Source organism: Triticum aestivum, chromosome 4B (assembly GCF_018294505.1).
Source record: "Triticum aestivum cultivar Chinese Spring chromosome 4B, IWGSC CS RefSeq v2.1, whole genome shotgun sequence".
Classification (NCBI taxonomy): Eukaryota; Viridiplantae; Streptophyta; class Magnoliopsida; order Poales; family Poaceae; genus Triticum; species Triticum aestivum.
The window spans coordinates 551,882,708-551,905,644 of NC_057804.1; the positions used below are offsets into that span (position 1 = coordinate 551,882,708).

At 44.4% G+C, this 22,937-nt stretch overlaps 2 long non-coding RNA genes across 6 annotated transcripts; both read right to left on the reverse strand.

Annotated features, from left to right (window-relative positions):
- Positions 1-1,511: 1,511 nt before the first annotated feature.
- Positions 1,512-5,597, reverse strand: LOC123093212 (uncharacterized). Of its 4 annotated transcripts, none has more exons than XR_006445167.1 (4): positions 4,975-5,597; positions 4,810-4,882; positions 4,581-4,707; positions 1,512-4,437 (listed from the first exon to the last, which is right to left on the reverse strand). It is a non-coding gene; the product is annotated as an uncharacterized lncRNA (long non-coding RNA). The 4 variants fall into 4 exon arrangements; XR_006445166.1 differs by having other exon boundaries at positions 1,512-2,025; positions 2,372-4,707; XR_006445165.1 differs by having other exon boundaries at positions 1,512-2,025; positions 2,362-4,707.
- Positions 5,598-10,631: 5,034 nt separating this feature from the next.
- Positions 10,632-18,254, reverse strand: LOC123093213 (uncharacterized). Of its 2 annotated transcripts, XR_006445168.1 has the most exons (4): positions 18,113-18,254; positions 17,772-18,027; positions 11,578-11,845; positions 10,995-11,498 (listed from the first exon to the last, which is right to left on the reverse strand). It is a non-coding gene; the product is annotated as an uncharacterized lncRNA (long non-coding RNA). The 2 variants fall into 2 exon arrangements; XR_006445169.1 differs by lacking the exons at positions 10,995-11,498; positions 11,578-11,845 and adding an exon at positions 10,632-10,977.
- Between the last annotated feature and the right edge of the window lie 4,683 nt (positions 18,255-22,937).

Below are 22,937 nucleotides of genomic sequence, written 5' to 3' on the forward strand. Positions count from 1 at the left end.
GAACCAGCATGCAAGACGAAAGGATTTTAACTTAAAACAGTATTGCGGGGTAATTACCCAGAACTGCATTGTCTTTTTTGTAAAAATGCTGACAATGAATGGTTAGAAGCAATCGATAGTTTATTAGTAGGTATAGATATAAATATAGAAATAGATAACAAATATGCCAGTGCGTTACAACAAGAGAGAACAAAGTTTATTCCATGTTTTGGCTTATGGACATAAGAGAAGTCTTTAGCATGTAATTTTCCCATGAATCAGATCTTTGAAAACAAAAATTGTTATCCAAGATTCCCACTGTAGTCTCGGCCACGTGCATGATCCTCTTTTGCGGGTGCTCCTCCCGGCCTTGGCACGCTTGAGGGCACCATAAACAGAGATCCGCCCGAGGCAGGAACAGAGGAGCAATGGCAGGCTCGGCCTGAAACGCTTGGAGCGCCATGGACGCAATGGCCATGGAACGATCGGATTGGGGTGACATGTTTTTCCTTTTCTACTATTGTGTGGGCACGTGGGCTCGGGAATCTTTTGTTGGTTGTCAGGACTTTTTCATTAGCTCGTTTGCGTGCGTGGGTCGGTTTTCCCGATTTTCATTTCTACTGTTTTTCCATGCGGGGTCTTAGGTGAGACGTCGGAAACCATGCACACGCAAGGCGAGGGCTGTGACGGACGGATAGTTAAAAGATCCTACTATATAACACAAAAATCTCAGCTGTCAATCCCATCCATCAATCTTAGGCTTGTGCAATACTCAGAAAAGTGAAATGAAAGACAATATTGTGCAAGTATACACGGTGCATCCCTCGGGATGACTCACGACCTTGAGTACAAATTCGAATGCTGATTTGTACAATCCATTATTTAAAAGCTTTAGATCAGATCATCACCACAATAACTTTGGTGCATTATGAATTTTGGATTGTGCCACAAACATTCACAACAACCACGTGGATGACCTATTTTGCAGGAGCTAATTCTTCAGATTGTAGAGTTTCGTACACACTCATCTAGAGAACTTGGTTGTGTGCAGGCAAACATTCAGAAAGCACATATTGTTCTCCTGCACAAATTTGTACAACTTCAGATACATCAAGATCATGTTTCTTAGAACTGTGTATGTGAGCTCTGTGCAAAATATATTAGACGGGAAATGTTTTACATGCGGAGTTCGGCACGATCCAGCCAGGGGAGAAATTAACTAATTTAACACACACGGATGGCACAGCTAGGCTGCATGGTTCCCTTCAAGAATTGATTGCAAGTGATGGGTAGGAGTGGCAATAGTCAGAGCCTCATTCGAAAGTACTCCCTCTGTTTGGAATTACTTGTCGCAAAAATGAATAAAAATGGATATATCTAGAACTAAAATACGTCTAGATACATTCATTTCTCCGACAAGTAATTCCGAACAGAGGGAGTAAAAGTTTGCCCACATAGTGAATGGTTTGGCAACATATTGGCTTGGAACCTCTTGGTTCAGAAGAAAAGAAATGGTGTTCCAGAAAGGTAAATTTTGAAACATCCAATGAGCCTCTTTGCCAGATGGTTAAATACATGCGTACATGTCTATTACAGATAGAATATTATAAGAAACATCCAGTGAGCCTCTTTGCCAGATGGTTAAACACATATGAACATTTCAATTACACATACAATAGAATAGAGTGGTTATTTATCTAAAGTAGTATCTGACAACATTATACACACACTGAAGGTGTATATGTCACAGCACCGCAACAGAACACACTGAAATGTTAGTAGCAGAATCCCGTGCATCCACATTTTGCGGACGCGGCAAGGTGCTCATCCATGGCTAGCCGTCGATGTCATCCAGTGCGTGACTGCGTCCACGGCAAGTCATTCCGACGACCATGACAACAACATCCTTTTCTCCTTCCCTGATTTCTGTCGGGCCATCATCGGTGGACAGTGAGAAGGATCAAAACATTCACGGCCTAGCTGCTGAACTTGATGTCATGGCCGAAAGCGCTTGCAGGGAACCGGCAAAGCATGCATAATATAGACCTGGGAACACAAAATCCATAACTTAGTTCTTATAGCATGTAAAATTTCTTTGCTTGGTTGTAGCTTTGACCAAATCACCAGAAGAATGGGCACCAGATAGCAGCGCGAGTGCAGATTAGCATTTATTTTAAGTGCCACTATGTTGGCCTTTGAAGGTATGGTTTATTCAGATTTCAATTTGAGAATTCTACAGAAAAAAATATGTCTTAAATCCCATTGTTATCCCTAAAAAAAATCTCAGTGTAATGAAATCTATATATGAAAATCTATGCATCTAGGAACATGCAGCGTCCCTTCGGAATAGTCATTAGAGGCTAAGTGTATCTGTCGACATACTGTGAGTTACCAGTTTATGATAGTGTGGAGGAAGCTGAAGCCTGGATAGCCCTGGTTTGGCTGCATGCTCTGACAAAAGTTTTCAGAGGACCCGTGGAGCTTCAGATGGATTGGAAAACAGTGACTGAATATCTAAACTCGGATGTGCCCACTCTTGCTCCCTGCTATGGAGTGACCCAAGATATAAAGGCGGCCCTATATTGCTTCCCTTCGTTCAAAGTTGTATTTACAGGAAGGGGGGGTCTTGTTAGCTTTAACACAAAAATTGGGAAAGATCTGAAGGATTATGTCATTCAAATAGCAGGTGAGGGAAACACATCAATAATATATAAGCAGCAGAAACATATAGAAGAACTATAGCTCTATATCAAAACCACTGCTTTCCGACATACAACATGGTAGGCACATAATGAGATGAGCAAGGAAGCTTGGTACAAATACACAAATGCAGTTTCTAAACTTACTGTAATAATGAACATATTGATTAATACATAATTAAGTAGGAGCATAGTTGTGCAGTTCGTTTCTGTTCTGAGGGCTAATGCTCATTTCTAGAGGAAAATAATCTCAGATTTCTAACTGAACTATAATCCCATGTAGGTATGGTTGTAGAACAAAAAACATATTACACATCAATGTAATCCCTTCTTCCTCACAGAACTAAATAAAAGAAGACACAGGAGTAAATTTGTAATAACTGGATAAAAGAACACACAGGACTAATTTAAATTATGAATTGGACAGAAACGTTCTCATGGTTGCCTAGCAAATGAAAATAGCATCTTATCATATATTGGGTCTTTAACAGAATCAAATGCATGGTCAGAGTGTTCCTGAGATTGATGGTTTTTGAACTCTGTTCCTTGACAACATGGCCCTTGCTTGCTTACTGATGGATCAGATAGACAATCAAGTCCTAAGTTTTTTTACTTTCCCTTTGCAATTTAATATATGCAGCAGGACACTTTGGTACTACAATTTTCATTAAAGTAGCTACAAACGGCCCCTAGTCAACATATTAACATCATGGGAAATGTTTCTGATTTCCTGAAACGTTACAGTGTGGCAAACAATTCTGAATTGTAGCTGCCTGAAACTAACATGTTTCTGTGAACATCTCAAACCTGGTGAACTTGATACCTAAGATATTTTCAACACGAGTTGGTACATTTTCTTTTATAAACTCAGGTTCAAAACTATCGCCTCTTAACAGCGTTTTCTGTACTTGTTCACTGCCAAATTATTCAGTATATTGTCAACTGAAAATAGGCTGCACATCTGTGATTGCTGCCTGCAGTCAGTTTTCCTTAAGAAAGAAGAAATGATATGGAATTTTGGTCTATTGAGCTTTCTTCTTCATGAAAATGAGGCATCTTTGAGAAAAAAAATTAGCAATAGCATTCATCATCTAGTAGGGATGAATGACACGGGTGTCTTTAATATTCTTGCGGAATTTCGATGATGATTTCAATATAGTTTCAGATTCTAGAAAGTATGAACGAGACAAAACTTTAAATATTTAATGTTTATGACTTCTTTGTTTGATGAAACCAGTAGAAAATATATTCTATATACGCGGGAACAGGTCCAGAACGAGACCAGTAAGAAACTATTTCAGCCAAGCAACCAACCAGACTATGACACTATTAGAAGAGTCTAAGCAATCACACATGTAACTCCAGGAATCAGAAAGAATAGTTCATTGAGATGCCCTGCTCAATATCATTGAATAACTAACAAGAAAAATAAATAAGCTCCTACATTCAGCAATATAAAGCTAGCATAGTTGGCACCCCAAATTGAAGAGTCATTCTGCATCCTCGAAAGGATAATAGCAACAAGTGTTGTGCTGGTCAAATTACCACGCAATAAAACCATGATATGCATCATGTGACAGTAGCATCGTTTAAGAGAAAATACCCTACCAGGAGATTGAGAGCATACATGCTGATGACCACATCGCTTCAACAGGTATTCATTGGATCTCAAGTACATCGTACAGTGTTGTATTATCGAGTTCCATCATGTGGTCAGCTGTAAGCTTGCTGATGAAAACAGCCTGGGAGTTTTGAAGTGCTGTTGTAGATTCCTCACAAAGGTCAAACCCAGTTAGCAGTTACTTCTATGCAACCCAGTTTGATGTTACCAAAAGGATCAAAGTAATTCAAGACATGTGAACTAAACCAAGAGGCGGCAGGGAAGAACATGTATGTGTGTACCTACGGATGATCGTCAAGATTAGGTCGGACGAAGGGTGTCCTCACACAATACGTGTTTGATGAGACACTGACATCCTCATACATCTCTCTTGTTTAAGTTTTGTCTCCTTGTTTGTCTGTTTCTTTGCTAAACAATATGACACCATGTCATCAGGCAGAAATAAAATCACCATTGGCATTAATAAAGAGATTTTGAGAAAGTAAAAATACATCAAATAGAGAAGCTTACATGACATCTTGAATTTCCTAGAAACTGAGTGACATCCGATGCATGACCAACATTCATCGGAAGCAATACAAACCTGCATATTATGTACACTCTCCTAAGTTGAATCCTGAATTTAGTAAGACAAAATGGGACAATTCAAGATATAGCAACCTTCAAATCCATTACCCTTCAGTACTTGTACCTCCAAATCCCTCGGTCACTAATAGAACCATGCTGTCGAATGCTTGTGCAGTAAAGTTCACAGCATGTCTGACATCTAAAGCTTTACCTAGTTCAACAAAATTCATCACTGGAGCACCAGCTAGACGGGCCCTGCTACTTCCCGATTTGTTGCATGACACTCATGGAAATCCCACTGGATCGGGGAACATAAAATTTGGGGGGGGGGGGGCGCTCAAATTGGAGCAGAGCAGATCTGACGGCATCGATCGTCGTAGGCGGCGGGAGTCAACCTAGCGGAGGACGCGTGTGCAGTTGGAGCAGGTAGAGGATGCGCGGCTCCTCGAGGGGGACCCGTTCCGGCCGTGGGGATGTGGATCCAGGCGGCGGAGCTTGGCAGGGGCGACAGCGCTCGGAGGTGCAACCGACAGGGAAGGCGAGGGGCGGCCGTATCCGCAGGTGCTGACGACGAACGAAGGCCGGGTCAGGTGCTCGGGGATCCCGACGGGAGGAGGGTAGCCGGTGGCGGTGCTCAACGGCGGGGGGTGGCCGGCGGCGGCGCGGCGCGCGGTGAGGCGGGTCGGGCAGGAGGTGTGGGCGTGAGGCAGGGTCGTGCGGCTGGCTGGGCTGTTTTCTTTTTTTTTTCTCGCCCGTATACCGGTTCGGGGTGACTTATGATGAGGACCGCGGGTTAATTTCTCAGAAACGGAGGGACTTTTCTGTAAAAATTGCAATGACGTACGACCATAAGCAATAGCTGGTTTATTAGTACGTAAAGAGGTAAAGATAAAGACTAGCAAAAGAGCCCGTGCGTTGCAACGGGAGAAAAAGATATCACGTATCCGTAACCAAAAAACATGAGTCAAGAAACCAATAGGTCCATGTTTTTTATTTCAACATGACATCCCATCTTGTTGTCATTTGTCCGTCATCGCATTCTCGCATATGATGATCATAGTGCTTACAGAACCACAACATGCTTTAATGTGGTCAATTGTAAGCCGTCTCTCTTGTGACATAAGATGAGATTTTTTTTCTTGCTATATTTATTTCGTCTTCAATTTATTTATGCGCTATTTATTAAGATTTCACTGTAAATAGTATTTTCAAAATGTTTAAGTGGTAAAAAATAATATCATATTCGGATTCTACACATTTTTCTAATCAAATTTCATATATAACATGTTAAATTTGAAGTTATGGTTTAAAAGATATGAATATTTCAAAATAAAAATATTTATTGTACGTAGACTGGTTTCACTGTAAATAGCATTATAAAAATGATTAAGTGGTAAAAGATAACATTATATTCGGATTCTACACATTTTTCTAATCAAATTTCATATATAACATGTTAAATTTGAAATTATGGTTTAAAAGATATGGATATTTCAAAATAAAAATATTTATTGTACGTAGACTGTGGGTTAATTAGTATAAATGACATGATGTTTTCTGTAAAAGCGCAAAAAAGTGAACTGCAGGTTGATTACCTGAAAGTGTAGGGGGTTTTGTGTAAAATCCAGAAAACGATTCCACTTAACATATGACTGCGGGTTGATTTCAATAAATTGCAGGGACTTTTTTGCAAAATGACATGACGGACGAGCAGAAACCCAATTTGTTTTATTATTAGGTAGAGACTAGCACATATGCCCGTGCGTTGCAACTGGGAGAAAAAAATGTTGCACTCCCCTACCCGAATAAGTATCAATTTTTCCTTACATGGAAAAGAATTAAGCTTTCAACGAAATCATTTTTGGCAAACTGCTATGGGATGTATGGATTGTTTTGTTTGCAACTTTTCTATTTTAGTTTGACCTCCACTATTTCATGTGCTATCCACTGACAGTGGTGTACTAATTATCCATGGTTAATGCTAGACATGTGTAGCGTGAGAAATAGAAGGGCCTGTCATATTGTGATAGGTTAACTGTTCTCCCTGGTTCATTAATCAAAAATCAAAAACCGGAAAAACAAATAGTTATATTTTCTAAACCCGGGACAATTTTTTCATAGGAAATCTTCTTGGAAAGCTCTATCAAATTGCATAATTGACTATTATCTTGCATTATGATTTATCCCACGTGCATGCCTGATATACTTATACATAAGGGAAAAAAATCTTGTTATGAGACATGAACACCGGAGAAAAGATGCATATAGAAGCACTTATATATGATGGGTGCTCGCGTATAAATAATTCTTTTCTAAAGAGTAGGGAGTGCCTTGTTAATACGAACATTAGTTTCTGAGCTCGGGCTCAGATGCTCCCTATATTACAGCCGCTCATACACATTGGGATTCAAGGCTTTACATGTATTATGAGTCGTATCCACACCGTATGGTTGGGAAATAAAGAATACAACCCAGTCATTATGAAGGGTAGGTGACCTGACGGTGCAGCCGGACCGGAAGTTTGGATCACATTCGGGAGCATTTCGTGAGCTAGCCTGAGCCGCTGGTCTGTGACGGGAGCCCAAACGCGGCCGGCGTGGCCGCGCTGCTCCATCCCGACCAGAGCCCGGCGCTGATGACCACCGCGTACGTCTACGACAACTCCTACCGTGTGCTGAAGGACGCGGCGACTGGCGAGGCGTCCACGCCATTCTACAGGCTATTGGAGTTCATGCACACGAAGAACCTGACGCCGAAGCAGCTCAAAGCCTTCACCAGGAAGTCCAGCTCAAAGCTTTCACATGCTGGTAGACTCACTCTTATTAATTCAGTTTTTGCTTCTATTCCCATTTATTATATGTCAAATATTCTCTTCCCCAAAAAATTCTTGGCTAAACTTACTGCTATCATTAGGAACTTCTGGTGGACAGGAGTTAGGGAAGAAGCTAATGCCAAATCTCTTTGTCTTAGAGCTTGGTAGGACATTTGTGCTCCAAAAAATGAAGGGGGGCTAGGAATCAAGAATATTCAAGCTACCAACAGGTGTCTCATTCTTGCAGCTGCTTGGAGAATTGTTGAAAAGCCTGACAGCCATCTATCAAAAATCTTCAAATCTAAATACTTTCCTGACTCCTCTCTTTGGAGAGCCAATTATAATGTTCCCAAATCTGCCTTTTGGGCCTCCATTCTTAAAGTTAGGCCAATTCTTATTAGAAATTCTTTTTTCCAAATCAGGGCTGGCAATATCTCTCTTTGGAGCTCTCCGTGGTTTAACACTTGGGAAAGTATTTATGATCATCTCATAATTCAAGATAATGATTTTATCTATCCGGCTCTTATTAGAGATCTTTGGATTCCAGGGCAGAAAAAATGGAATGCTAATCTCATAGATCTTTTATTTGATTCTGATACAGCTAATTCCATCAAGCAGGTGCCAATCATACAGGAAGAAGGTGAAGATATTTTATGTTGGAAACACACACCAACAGGGAAATTCACTACAAAAAGTGCATATAAAACTTGTTTCCAGGTCTTGCAAGAGGAAGGAGAGCCACAACCTAGAACTCTAAACAATAATTTAAAAGAACTCTTAAAGCAGGTATGGAAGGACAGAAATATGGCTCCTAGAATCCAAACATTTGCATGGAGACTGGTAAGAAAAGCTTTACCTACAGGGAAGAGAGCAGGTAAGTATTCTAAGCACATTAGTAAGTTCTGCTCAAGATGTGGCTTAGAAGAGGATGAGATGCACATATTTTTCAACTGTGTTTATGCTAGAGCTGCATGGTTTGCAAACCCCTGGTACATTAGAACTGATTTGTTGTGTCAGAATTTAGATTCTTTAGTTACTACCATCTTAAACTTAGCTAATTCAAATCATCCAAATGCAACCTTAAGTAATATTTTCACTTTTTGTGGTGCCTTTGGAAGTTCAGGAATGACAAAGTTTTTCAAAGAAAAGATGCATCTCCAATACAGGTCTTCCATGCGGCTCAAGCAATCATAAACAGTTTGTCTTTGGAACAAAATATAAATATGCAGGAAACAGCTACTTCTGAAACAGGAAAGGATTGCAAGCATAAGGAAGACAAATATGTTCAAGGGAATACAGTTAATCTGACTGAAATTTCAACCTCAACGAAAATATTCACGGATGCAGCTTGGAATAAACAGGAACAATCAAGTGTGAACGGAACAGGGAAAACAGGTATAGGGATATCCATAGAAGGACAAGAAAGACGAACAAAATGGCAGATCAAGATTTCCGCAACAGCAATGCAAGCTCAATCAGCGATACATGCCGAAGCCTTGGCGATCAAGTTAGCAGCCATCATCATAAACATGGCAGGAATACATGAGGCTGCCATTCTAACGGATAATTTAACTTTAGCAAAAGCAGCAGCGGCAAGGGAACCAACCAGGCAGCCTGGACACTGGATGATTAGAGGTATATTAGCAGATTTCTGTGCCCTCACAAGCTCAAGCCATGTCCAGGTATTCCATGTAAGAAGGAACCAAAACTCGGTAGCTCATGATGCAGCAAAGCTAGCTTATTCGCAGGAATTTAATCCAAATCAACACTGTGTAACTACTTGTACTATTGCTGAACATCAACGCTGGCATCATTCCCTGAAGCAGGTTATCCAAGATGTATCACAAAAGGGTTATGCCATTAATCATGTAAGCTGTTGTTATAATGAATGATTTGGCGTGCTATGCGCCTTTCAGTTGTTCAAAAAAAAAAAAAAGGCAAGCACATATTTAGTTTGCACAGCGACCTCAACTACCCGGCCATCTTGGCCGTCTTCGCCGACCAGCCATCAAACCTGCTGGTGCGCCGCACCGTGATAAATGTCGGTCGTCTGTCCTCGGCTTACCATGTCAAGGTCACACAGTTCAAAGGCACGGTCATCGTCGAGCCAAGCACCCTGCACTTCAGCAGCGGAAACCAGAAACTTGCCTACAAGATCAACATGAAAACCAAGGTCGCTCAGAAGAGACCAAAGTATGGAGAGCTCTGCCATGGAGCGATGGCGTTCACATAGTCCGGAGTCCCCTGGTTCTCTCATGGCTGCCACTTTTTTTAGAGAAAAGGCGTCCGCCGAGCCCCAGGGGAGCTCGAACCTAACCCGGCTTTAAATTAACAAAGCCGTCAACCGGCCAGGATTACAGGGAACAACAAACATAAAGAAAAAAAGCGAAAACAAGGGATACAAGGTGCAAAGTAGAACAACTCTAAGGCAACAAACAACACGCCGTTGCCAACACCCGTCGCTACACCTACACCAACAACCAACTAAGGCCACGGGTGGAGGGCACCACCGTGCGAGTATTGTGATCGCAGAATGCCATCAGATTTGTCTCTGCGGTCGCAAAGGGCCACTACCCTTTCACCCAGGCTCGATGGGTGCCGCACCGGCGACCAGCAGAGTGGTTCCCCAAGAACCCAAATCAAGGCGCCCAAGCTGCCCAAGGGGTGACATCAGGGGCAGACCCACACGCAACGAAGACCGTACCACCCAAGCACCGTCGACGGCAGTGGCGAGACAGAACGCCGGACGAGAGATGTTGAACGAAGGTGCCGAACCACGGAGAAGGCCGAGAATGGCAGCACAAACTAGCTGCCGACGATGAAACCTGGCCACCACACGCCGCCCACGAACCGCCGCCAACACCACCACCGCTCGAGCAGCCCCCAAGCGAGGAGCACGCCACCACGGTGGCGTCGTCGCATGGAACAGGGGGTTCTGAGGCTGGGAGCAAACAGTTGTGCCCTGGCCCCTTCGTAAGCAAGGTTGAAGAATCAGCTGCGTGCAGCAGCACAGGAGTAGCACTTACTGAAGAAAACCATTGGCAAGCTCCATCGAAACAAGCTTTATTCATCAAATGTATTCACGCTTATCCCAAATGTTCAGTAACTGGTTGCTTGTTTCTACATTTACTTGTGTGTATAACATATTGCGGGTGAAAATCCATCGTGGAGAATTTGGCTCGATTCCCAAATGGCGACACTATTGCAGGTGCAGAGCTTCTTGTAGTTCTTTCCCAACACCCTCACTTCTGGCGACTACGGCTGCTGCAATGCCTGGGCCTCATCTGTCCCTCGGTTGCCTACAACGCAATAGAGCGACCGATCAAGTCCACAACTTTTAGTTTCTCTTTTAATTCTAAAAACTGGGCTTCTCCGTTCTCTCCAGCTTCTAGTGTTCCTAGGCAGGGACTGTTTTCAAGAAGTGCATGTCAACATAACATGCTGCTAAACTAGTATTGTTCAAAACAACAGTACTCTCGAAATCAATATTAAATGAAGGCAATCTTTTAGTTATAACTATTTCAGAAACAATCTAAAGGACTGAACTCTTCGGCCAATACATGATGGTTTCGATGTTACTACACACCAGTGCTCAGTTCAGCAAATTTCAGCTAAACATACCAAGGAGTTCACTTGCAGTCAATTGTCATTTTCCTCAAATACACATACGCATTGTATCATCACACAACAGATCTAACGAAAGAACTGCGAGCAATGAAATAATAAACATTAAGAGCAGACCCACCAGCAAGGTGAGCTACAATTGTTCATTTCCCTGGATATACTTTCCTGATAGCTACCTCCATGGCTCTATTGTGATCTGTGGAGTGTACATTAAAAATCCTTGAGACACGAACCATAACAACCTTGAGACATACTAATTATCTGAATTTGCATACCTGTGAAGATGGACTTCAGCACCAACCTGCCCATCGTATTTAGGAACTCAGAAAATACCCACTCAAGACTCTCGACTTGCTCATCCCTCATAAAAAATTCAGCCAACATAATGCTCTGAAAATGATTGCTCGCTCCTACAAAAAGGTCGGAGGGCATGTCCTACAGATTGGTCCAGTATTCAGCAACAAAGTACGCAAGACTCACCGAACAAATTGGAACAAAAGAGGAACAGTCTGATCTGCAAGACAGCCTGTTCTGTGCCTCTAGCTTCCCTTGCATAACAAATTGGAACACCATTAGGTCCATACTCTAGGATGCACTTACAAATGGTGACATAATTTAGCAACAAAGTACGCAAGACTCACTGAACACCCGCAAACAATCTCCTGCATGGATTTAGTCATCTCTGGGTTTAGTCTGCTCCTCCCATAACGTATATCAAACCCTATCTCCCAAGAATACATGTTGAAGAAGTCATATCTCTGACACCGCGAGTTGGAACTACTCCCTCCGTCCCATAATTTAAGACGTTTTTTGACATTACACTAGGGTCAAAAAACATCTTACATTATGGGACGGAGGGAGTAATTCCTGTTAAACATCATTATGTACAGGAGATATGGTTCGGTTGGTGCGGCTCGGTGCAGCATGGAGATAAGTCTAGGAAGTAGTTTGTATAGAGATATTCTTGTAGCTATCTTCTCTTTATCTTCTCTTTCTTGTTTCCCAAGATGTACCGATCTATCTCTCTTATCTCTTCTCTCCTGAGATCGCATGTAATCTTCTCCTCCGCAATATATAAACGCACGTTGCCCCTCGTCAAGGGTAAAACGTTTTCCGCTCGCACATGGTAATCAGAGCCCCTCTTCTTCATCTCATCTAGCTACCAGAACCACCTGTGTCGAAGCCTCACCATGTCTTTCTCCTCCGGCGCTTCCTTCCATCCTAGCCTCAATGGCCAGGTCATCGAGAAGCTATCCCGCATGAACTACGTGCTATGGCGCACGCAGATCATACCGCAGCTGCGTGGCGCCGGGGTCTTCGGCTACGTCGACGGCACCCATCCGGAGCCGGCGCGCCTCCTCGTCACCACCAAGGAAGGCAAGGAGACATCAACGCCCAACCCTCTCCACCCGATCTGGGTCCGAGAGGACCAACAGGTCCTCGGCTACCTGCTGAGCAACCTCACCAAGGAGGTGCTCCTCACGGTGACCACGGTCACCAGCGCGGGCGCGCTCTGGACGACGCTCGCGGGCATGTACTCGTCGCAATCGGTGAGTCGAATCAACAACATCCGTACCTCTCTCATCAATGCGCAGAAGGGCCACCTCTCCGTCGCCACCTACTTCGCCACCATGCGCGGCTACGTCGATGAGCTGGCTGCGGCGGGCAAGGCCATCCTCGACAACGAGCTCATCTCCTACATCATCCACGGGCTCGACGCCGACTACCAGCCGCTGGTCTCTGCCCTAGATGCCCGCGTCACGCCCGTCACCATCGATGAGCTCTTCGCCATGCTGTCAAACTTTGACCAGCGGATGGCACACTTCCATGGCAACGGCGGCGGCAGCTTCAAGTCCTCCGCGAACTCGGCGTCTCGTGGTCATGGTGGCTTCTCTCGCCGCGGCGGTGGCGGCCGTGGCAGGGGAAGGTTTGGCAGCGGCAACGGCGGCGTCTCCAACACCCGCAACGGCGGGCGCAACTCCAACAAAAATCGCCGCGGCGGTGGCAACCCTCGTGCACGTCCCGACGCTCCGCGGTGCCAGATATATGGCAAGGTGGGGCACACAGCAAAAGATTGCTGGTACCGCTATGAAGAGGATGAGGACTCCTCTCAAGATGATGACAAGGTGGTGGCAGCCGCGGATGGCTCCTACGGAGTAGACACAAACTGGTATGTCAACAGTGGCGCCACCAACCACATCACCAACGAGCTCGAGAAGGTGACCATGAAGGAGAAGTACCATGGCAAAGACCAAATCCACACAGCTAGTGGTGAAGGTATGGAGATCCGTCACATTGGTCATTCAAGTTTTAGTACCCTTTCTCGTAGAATTCATCTTAGGAAAATTTTGCATGTTCCTAGAGCCGACAAAAGTCTTCTTTCTGTCCACAAAATTGCTCTTGACAATCATGTCTTCCTTGAATTTCACCCCTTTTTCTTTTTGATCAAGGATCAGGCGACGTAGAAAATTCTCTATCGAGGTAGATGCGTTCGTGGGCTCTACCCGTTGATTCCGGAGCTTAGGAGACTAAATAAATAAGCTTGTGGTGCTATCAAGCTCTCATCCACACGATGGCATGATCGTTTAGGACATGCTTCTTTTTCCTTAGTTGAAAAATTACTTAGAAAGAATAAGCTCCCGTTTGTTGGTGAGCGCAATATTGAAACTATTTGTGATTCCTGTCAACGTGCTAAGAGTCATAAGCTACCCTATCCTATATCAACTAGTGTGTCTACCAAACCACTGCAATTAATTTTTTCGATGTTTGGGGTCTTGCCCCCAACTCAGTTGGTAGACATACGTATTATGTGAGCTTTATTGATGACTACAGTAAAATTTCTTGGATTTATCTACTTAAGAAAAGATCCGTTGTCTTTCAAGTCTTTAAAAATTTCCAAGCCCTCATTGAACGCAAGTTTGACAGCAAGATACTTGCTGTCCAATCGGACTGGGGGGGGAGGAGTATGAGAAATTAAACTCTTTCTTTCAAACTGTTGGCATCTCCCATCTTGTGTCATGCCCTCACGCTCACCAACAAAACGGCTCAGCTGAACGCAAGCACAGGCACATCGTTGAGGTTGACTTAGCTCTCTTAGCTGGCGCCTCCATGCCTCTTAAATTCTGGGATGAAGCTTTTCTCACTGCCATTCATATCATTAACATGCTTCCCAGTTGTGTCATTAATAATGAAACTCCAGTAGAACGACTCCTTCACACCAAACCTGATTACACATCTCTTCGTGTCTTTGGGTGTGCATGTTGGCCCAATCTTCGTCCATATAATCAACGCAAACTCATGTTTCGCTCAAAACAATGTGTGTTTCTTGGATACAGTGTTCAACACAAAGGTGTAAAATGCCTTGATGTGTCTACGGGACGAGTATATATTTCCCGTGATGTTGTTTTTGACGAAACAAAATTCCCGTTTGCTGCCCTTCATCCCAACGTAGGTGCCCTGCTTCGAAAAGAAATTCTTCTCTTGCCATCTCATCTCACTGGCCTTGATCATGGGGGAAATACTTGTGATGATTCAATGCTGACTAACCCTCCTAATGGCACAGACGAGTCTTCTGGTGATGTTGCAGGAAAAATCAGCGACGAAAACAGCGCAGAACTCGGTTTCCAGGCGCCATATTTGCTGTGTCACGGATCAGGGAGCAAATCCCCTTCGGGATCAGCGCCAGATCAGGCGCCCAGGCGATCCGCACCGGGATCAGCGCCCGTAGACGCGTCAGCCCCGACCGCAGCAGAATCTGCTGCGCGTGCGGGCTCCCATGGCTCCGCGCCTGCCACGCGCCAGTTTGCGGCTGGCGGAAGCCCCGCCTCGTCTCCGCGCCAATCGCCAGATGCCATGTGGCAGCACCCTGATGGCCCAGGCGGGGCGCGGTTTGGTGACCAACCGCGGTGCTACACGAGGCGGGCCCAGGCGGAGCTGACCGGCGCGGAACCCAGCGTCCAGGTGCGGCCGACAGGCGTGGAATCTCGTGCTGATTCGCCTGTCCAGGAGGACGCGGGATCTGGTGCAGATCTACGGGGCCCCGCGCAATCATGGGCTCGTGATGAGCCGACCGGTGCGCCGGGATATTCTACGGCTGCTGCGACGTCTCCATCAACTACTGAAGCCACAGAAGATCCCGTGCAGCTGGCGGGCGAATCTGTCTCGGGATCGCCCATGGCAGGAACTCCTGTGTGCGATTATGGATCCTTTGCGCCAGTTGACTCTGCAGCACAATCTCGGCGGTTCACCCGGCTGCAAAAAGGTGTAACTAAACCGCTCAATTATAAACATATGAGCAAATATGGTCTCGTCTGTTCCGGTACAGATGCACAAGTTGAACCCAGAACTTTGGACGAGGCCTTTGGAGATGAAAAGTGGAGAAAAGCAATGATGGAAGAATTTATGGCACTGAAAAAAGAATAAAACATGGCACCTAGTTCCCCCACGGCAAGGTAAAAATCTCATAGACTGCAAGTGGGTGTTCAGAGTTAAGAGAAAATCTGATGGAACTGTTGACAGATACAAGGCATGGCTTGTTGCCAAAGTTTTTAAATAGAGATATGGGATTGATTATGAGGATACATTCAGTCTAGTTGTGAAAGCTGCTACCATTCGTCTTGTTCTGTCTATTGCTGTCTCTAGGGGATGGAGTCTCAGACAGCTAGATGTACAGAATGCGTTCCTTCATGGTGTTCTGGAAGAAGAGGTCTACATGAAACAGCCTCCTGGGTTTGAGAGTAAGTCTAATCCATCATTTGTGTGCAAACTTGATAAAGCACTCTATGGCTTGAAGCAAGCACCAAGAGCGTGGTACTCACGTCTCAGTCACAAGATGCAATCACTTGGTTTTGTTCCTTCCAAGTCAGACACCTCACTGTTTATTTACAATAAGCTCAGTACATGCATATTTTTTCTCATCTATGTTGATGATATTATTGTTACAAGCTCATCTAGTGAGGCCATTGCATCATTGTTGAAGGATCTAAGTGCGGAATTTGCTCTCAAGGATCTTGGAGATTTGCATTTTTTCCTTGGGATTGAAGTGAAGAAACACAAAGATGGACTTCATCTCTCTCAAGAGAAATATGCAACTGATGTGGTAAGAAAGGCAGGTCTGCAAGGTTGTAAACCATCATTCACTCCATTATCCAGCACAGAAAAATTATCTCTTACAGAAGGGCAACTCTTGAATCAAGAGGACAGTACAAAGTACCGGAGCTTAGTAGGTGCACTTCAGTACTTGACTTTAACAAGGCCTGATATTTCTTTTGCTGTTAACAAGGTATGTCAGTTCTTGCATGCTCCTACTACTGTGCATTGGACTGCTGCAAAACGCATTGTCAGATATGTGAAACATACCTTGAGCATTGGTCTTAGTTTCAGCAAGTCATCTTCAACTCTTGTCAGTGCCTTTTCTGATTATGACTGGGCAGGCTGTCTGGATGACAGACGCTCTACTGGTGGATTTGCAATATTTTTTGGACCAAATTTGATTTCGTGGTGTGCAAGAAAACAGGCTACAGTGTCTAGATCTAGCACAGAGGCAGAATACAAGGCCTTAGCAAATGCCACAGCTGAAATTATATGGGTTCAGTCAATGTTAAAGGAACTTGGTATACGCAGTTCTCAAGCTCCATGTCTGTGGTGTGACAATCTTGGTGCCACCTACTTGTCTGCAAATCCAGTCTTTCATGCCAGAACAAAGCATATAGAGATAGATTTTCACTTTGTCAAAGAAAGAGTTGCACAAAAACAGCTTGATATTCGGTTTATTCATTCTAGAGATCAAGTTGCAGATGGATTTACTAAAGCCCTGCCTATGCGAAGCTTTGAAGAATTTAAGCATAATCTCAACCTCATGAAGTTGTGATTAAGGGGGTGTGTTAAACATCATTATGTACAGGAGATATGGTTCGGTCGGTGCGGCTAGGTGCATCATGGAGATAAGTCTAGGAAGTAGTTTGCATAGAGATATTCTTGTAACTATCTTCTCTTTATCTTCTCTTTCTTGTTTCCCAAGATGTACCGATCTATCTCTCTTATCTCTTCTCTCCTGAGATCGCATGTAATCTTCTCCTCCGCAATATATAAACGCACGTCGCCCCTCGTCAAGGGTAAGACGTTTTCCGCTCGCACAATTCCCAGTTCCGGCCTAATTGCACTCTGATGGTTCCTCGGCGTATTTCCTGATCGATTTCTCATGAGCGCTAATTCGGGAATCTCAAGGATTCTGTCTGGAGGTGCACTACCAAGGCGAAGCCTTAAAACCATTTCCACAGTTAACAAGCCAAGCATAAATCAGGAGTATGCAAACCACGAAATATGCTATATTTATTTTGCTGCACCCCAAACAAGACAATATACTCCTTTGCTGGAACACGTTGCTACAGAGTCTGCAATTCTACCCAGCACACACTCTACGGAATCGGTGGTTCAGAGATACAACTAAGAAGAGCAGCAACCATGTTACCTCTTCATCCAGCCCGGTGCTTCCGGCTTCACCTTCCCCGTGGACTGGACAGACTGCGTCAACGATGCATTCTTCCTTCGCCGCACTTCTTCTCCGCTTCTGGTCGGAAGTCCCGCATTGAGCGCACACCCGGTGGCGCCACTATATTCAGCTCCAGCCGAGGATTCGGCTGCACCCCGTGGGAGCAGCGCCAGGGGCACAGGATTCGGCTGCTTCAAGCTGTCGGCGAACTCCTCCTTTAGATCTCAGAGGAAACCTGCCGGGAACACCACCGACGGAACACAAAATCAATCTACCGTAAAAGTGGAATCTGGAGGCGAGAACAAGAGGGATTAGCTCACCTATCTGCCGGATCGAGTAAGAACTCCAACCCGTTCGATTCCAGTTGCGGTCGTCGGAGAAACTACACGTCGCCGCAGGTCCTGATGCAACATCCTGTGCCACGGCTCAATTGAATGCAGACGTCCTGTGCTACGGCTCATATCCAGCAACTGACGGAACAACCCACGTGATGCCTCACCGTACCGCACTGTTCACCCAGGTATACCTCTCGTATGCCATTTTCCCATGCAAGCGCTCTGACAGGCCAGGGCCATTTTCTAGCATCCCAACGCAGAATTCAACGCCCAGTATTTCACGTGTATCTGAGCCTGGGCTCCGAATCACCTCGTCCCTTGTTAATATAATTTCTTTTGAATATACCAAGAAAAAAGGATCCGATTGATTGCGTGCATGTTCAAGGCATGTACCGATGCTGCAATGGCTCAAATTGATTTCTCCACCAGAAATCACTTAACTCAACATGACTGGGCAAATGGTGAGTGTAGAAAAATTCAGTATATTTTTTAGTCCCAATACAAAAGTGGAGGACAAAGTGCAAATCTGTATAATTTTAAATATTATGACTGAGGCACTTAACGATAAATATTTGGGACTACCTGCCAATGTGGGCATGGACAAAAGCGATTGTTTCCAATTCTTGATTGATCGTATTATTATGAAGATTAGTGAATGGAAAGAGAAGATGTTATCGGCTGGTGGAAAGGAAATTTTGCTTAAGTCTGTTGTTCAAACTATCCCAACATATGCAATGTCCGTCTTTAAAATTTCTAAAAAAAATTGCAAAGGAATCATAGACGCGATGTCGCAATTCTGGTGGGGTGACGAGGACAATCAGAAAAGGATGCACTGGATGGCGTGGTGGAAGATGTGTGTTCCAAAAGACCAAGGTGGAATGGGTTTCCGTGATATACACTGTTTTAACCTGGCTTTTGACCCAAAACTAAGCACCTCTCCCATTGCAAGAAGAATCAATCTAGTTGGCAAAACCAAACCAGTAATTTGAAGAGAAATAGAAAGATATTCAATCATGCATATAAGAATCAGAAAAGACTCAAATAATATTAATAGATAATATGATCATAAATCCACAATTCATCGGATCTCGACAACCACACCGCAAAAGAATATTACATCGGATAGAACTCCAAGAACATCGAGGAGAACAGTGTATTGAAGATCAAAGAGAGAGAAAGCCATCTAGCTACTAGCTATGGACCCGTAGGTCTGTGGTAAACTACTCACGCTTCATCGATAGGGCAATAGGGTTGATGTAGATGCCCTCCATGATCGAATCCCCCTCTGGCAGGGTGCCGGAAAAGGCTCCAAGATGGGATCTCATGGGAACAGAGGCTTGCAGCGGTGGAAAAGTATTTTCGTGGATGCTTCTGCTGTTGGGGGGGATATTTCTAAATTTATAGGCCAGGAATTAGGGTTGGAGGAGCTCCGAGGGGCCCACAAGCCCTCAGGGCGCCCCCTAGGGCACGCCCCTGAGGCTTGTGGTCGCCTCGGGACTCCTCTGACTTCATCTCCAAGTCCTATGGGTGTCTTCTGGTCCAAGAGAAATCATCACGAAAGTTTTATTCCGTTTGGACTTCGTTTGATATTCTTTTTCTGTAAAACTAAAAAACAAGGGAAACAAGAAAGTAGCACTAGGCTCTAGGTTAATAGATTAGTCCCAGAAATAATATAAAATAGCATATTAATGCATATAAAACATCCAAAGCAGATAATATAATAGGATGGAACAATAAAAATTGTAGATACGTTGGAGACATATCAGGCGCGCTCGCCGAGACCATGGGAGGAGGCCCTGGCAGGCCCCATGCCTGAGGCCTCAGGAGCCAGCTCGAGCGAGCCCCGAGGGAGCGACAACTGCAGCATCAGCCGCTCCGACGTGAAGCTGAAGAAGAGGCGATGGGTTGAGCCCCCTTGGCAGCGCAGGGACCCTTCATCGAAGGTGAAGAAGGCCTCCAGGGCACAGGGGGCTGCGAGGCAGACAACGCTTCCGCAGGGGGTGCAGATCGAATAGATGCCGGAGCCCCCGCCCAGCCTGGAGAGGCACACGGAGGGCGGCAAGGGAATGTTGGGAAACGTAGCCTAGAAAACTAAAAAAATTCTACGCACACGCAATGATCTATCCATGGAGATGCATAGCAACGAGGGCGAGAGTATGTCTACGTACCCTCATAGACCATAAGCGGAAATGTTAGATAACGCGGTTGATGTAGTCGGACTTCTTTGCGATCCAACCGATCAAGTACCGAACGTATGGCACCTCCGCGTTCTGCACATGTCCAGCTCGGTGACGTCCTCCGCCTTCTTGATCTAGCAAGACGGCGAGGTAGTAGATGAGTTCCAACATCACGACGGCATGGTGATGGTGATGGTGAAGTGATCTCGCAGGGCTTCACCTAAGCACTATGAAAATATGACAGTGGGTGTAAACGGTGGAGGGGGCGCTACACACGGCTAGGCAATTGCCTGTTATGTCCTAGGTGCCCCCCTTCCACATATATATAGGTGGGGGGAGGGAGGAGCAGCCATAGGAGGCTCCCAAGTAGGAGGAATCCTGCTTGGAGTCCATCCCAAGCCGCGCGCCCTTCCTGCCTTATATAGGTGTGGGGAAAAGGCAGGGAGGGTGACGCCCCCCTTTTCCTTTCTCCCATGAGAGGGAAAGGCAGGAAGGGCTAGCCGTCCCCCTTTTCCTTCCCTTAGGGCCTGATGTCCAAATAAGGGGCGCACCAGGGGCTGGTCTGTTCCCCCTTTGGCCCATTAGGCCCATATCTTTGTCGGGGTTGCCCAGAACCCTTTCGGTGACCCGATAAGTACCCGGTAACCCGCGAAACACTTCCGGTGTTCGAATACCATCGTCCTATATATCAATCTTTACCTCTTGACCATTTAGGGACTCCTAGTCATGTATGTGATATCATCCGGGACTCCGAACAACATTCGGTCACCAAATCATATAACTCATATAACACAATATCGTCAACGAACGTTAAGCGTGCAGACCCTACGGGTTCGAGAACTATGTAGACATGACCGAGACACCTCTCCAGTCAATAACCAATAGCGAAACCTGGATGCCCATATTGGCTCCTACATATTCTACGAAGATCTTTATCGGTCGAACCGTTATGACAACAAACGTAATTCCCTTTGTCCATCGGTATGTTACTTGCCCTGAGATTCGATCATCGGTATCTTCATACCTAGTTCAATCTCATTACCCACAAGTATCTTTACTCGTTCCGTAATACATCACCTCGTAACTAACCCGTTAGTCATTTTCTTGCAAGCTTATGATGTGTATTACCGAGAGGGACCAGAGATACCTCTTCGATACTCGGAGTGACAAATCCTAATCTCGATCTATGCCAACTCAACAAACACCTTCGGAGATACCTGTAGAGCATATTTATGATCACCCAGCTATGTTGTGAGGTTAGCACACAAGGTATTCCTCAGGTATCCGGGAGTTGTGTAATCTTATAGTCGAAGGAATATGTATTTGACATGAAGAAAGCAATAGCAATAAACTGAACGATCAATATGCTAAGCTAACAGATGGGTCTTGTCCATCACATCATTCTCCTAAAGATGTGATCCCGTTATCAAATGACAACACATGTACATAGTTAGGAAACCCTAACCATCTTTGATCAATGAGCTAGTCTAGTAGAGGCTTACTAGGGACATAGTATTTGTTTATGTATTCACGCATGTTCCGATCAATACAATTCTAGCATGAATAATAAACCTTTATCATGAATAAGGAAATATAAAATAACAACTTTACTATTGCCTCTAGGGCATATTTCCTTCGGTCTCCCACTTGCACTGGAGTCAGTAATCTAGTTCACATTGCGATGTGATTAACACCCATAGTTCACATCGCCATGTGATCAACACCCAAAGAGTTTACTATATCCAATAATCTAGTTCACATTGCCATGTGATTAACACCCAAAGAGTATTAAGGTGTGATCATGTTTTGCTTGTGAGAGAAGTTTAATCAATGGGTCTGTTACATTCAAATCCGTACGTATTTTGCAAATTTATATGTCTACAATGCTCTGCATGGAGCTACTCTAGCTAATTGCTCCCACTTTCAATATGTATCGGGATTGAGACTCAGAGTCATCCGGATTGGTGTTAAAGTTTGCAACGACGTAACCCTTTACGACAAACTCTTTATCACCTCCATAATCAAGAAACATTTCCTTAGTCCTCTTTAGGTAACTAAGGATAATTTTGACCACTGTCTAGTAATCTACACCTGGATCACTATTGTACCCCCTTGCCAAACTCATGGCAAGGTACATAATAGGTCTGATACATAGTATGGCATACTTTATAGAACCTATGGCTGAGGCGTAGGGAATGACTTTCATTCCCTCTCTATCTTCTGTCGTGGTCGTACTTTGAGTCTTACTCAACTTCACACCTTACAATACAGACTAGAACTCCTTCTTTGACTGATCCAGTTTGAACTCCTTCAAAATCTTGTCAAGGTATGTACTCATTGAAAGTCTTATCAAGCGTCTTGATCTATCCCTATAGATCTTGATGCCCAATATGTAAGCAGCTTCACCGAGGTCTTTCATTGAAAAGTATTATTCAAGTATCCTTTTATGCTATCCAGAAATTCTATATCATTTCCAATCAACAATATGTCATCTACATATAATATTAGAAATGCTATAGAGCTCCCACTCACTTTCTTGTAAATATAGGTTTCACTATAAGTCTGTATAAAACCATATGCTTTGATCACCTCATCAAAGCGCATATTCCAACTCCGAGAAGCTTACACCAGTC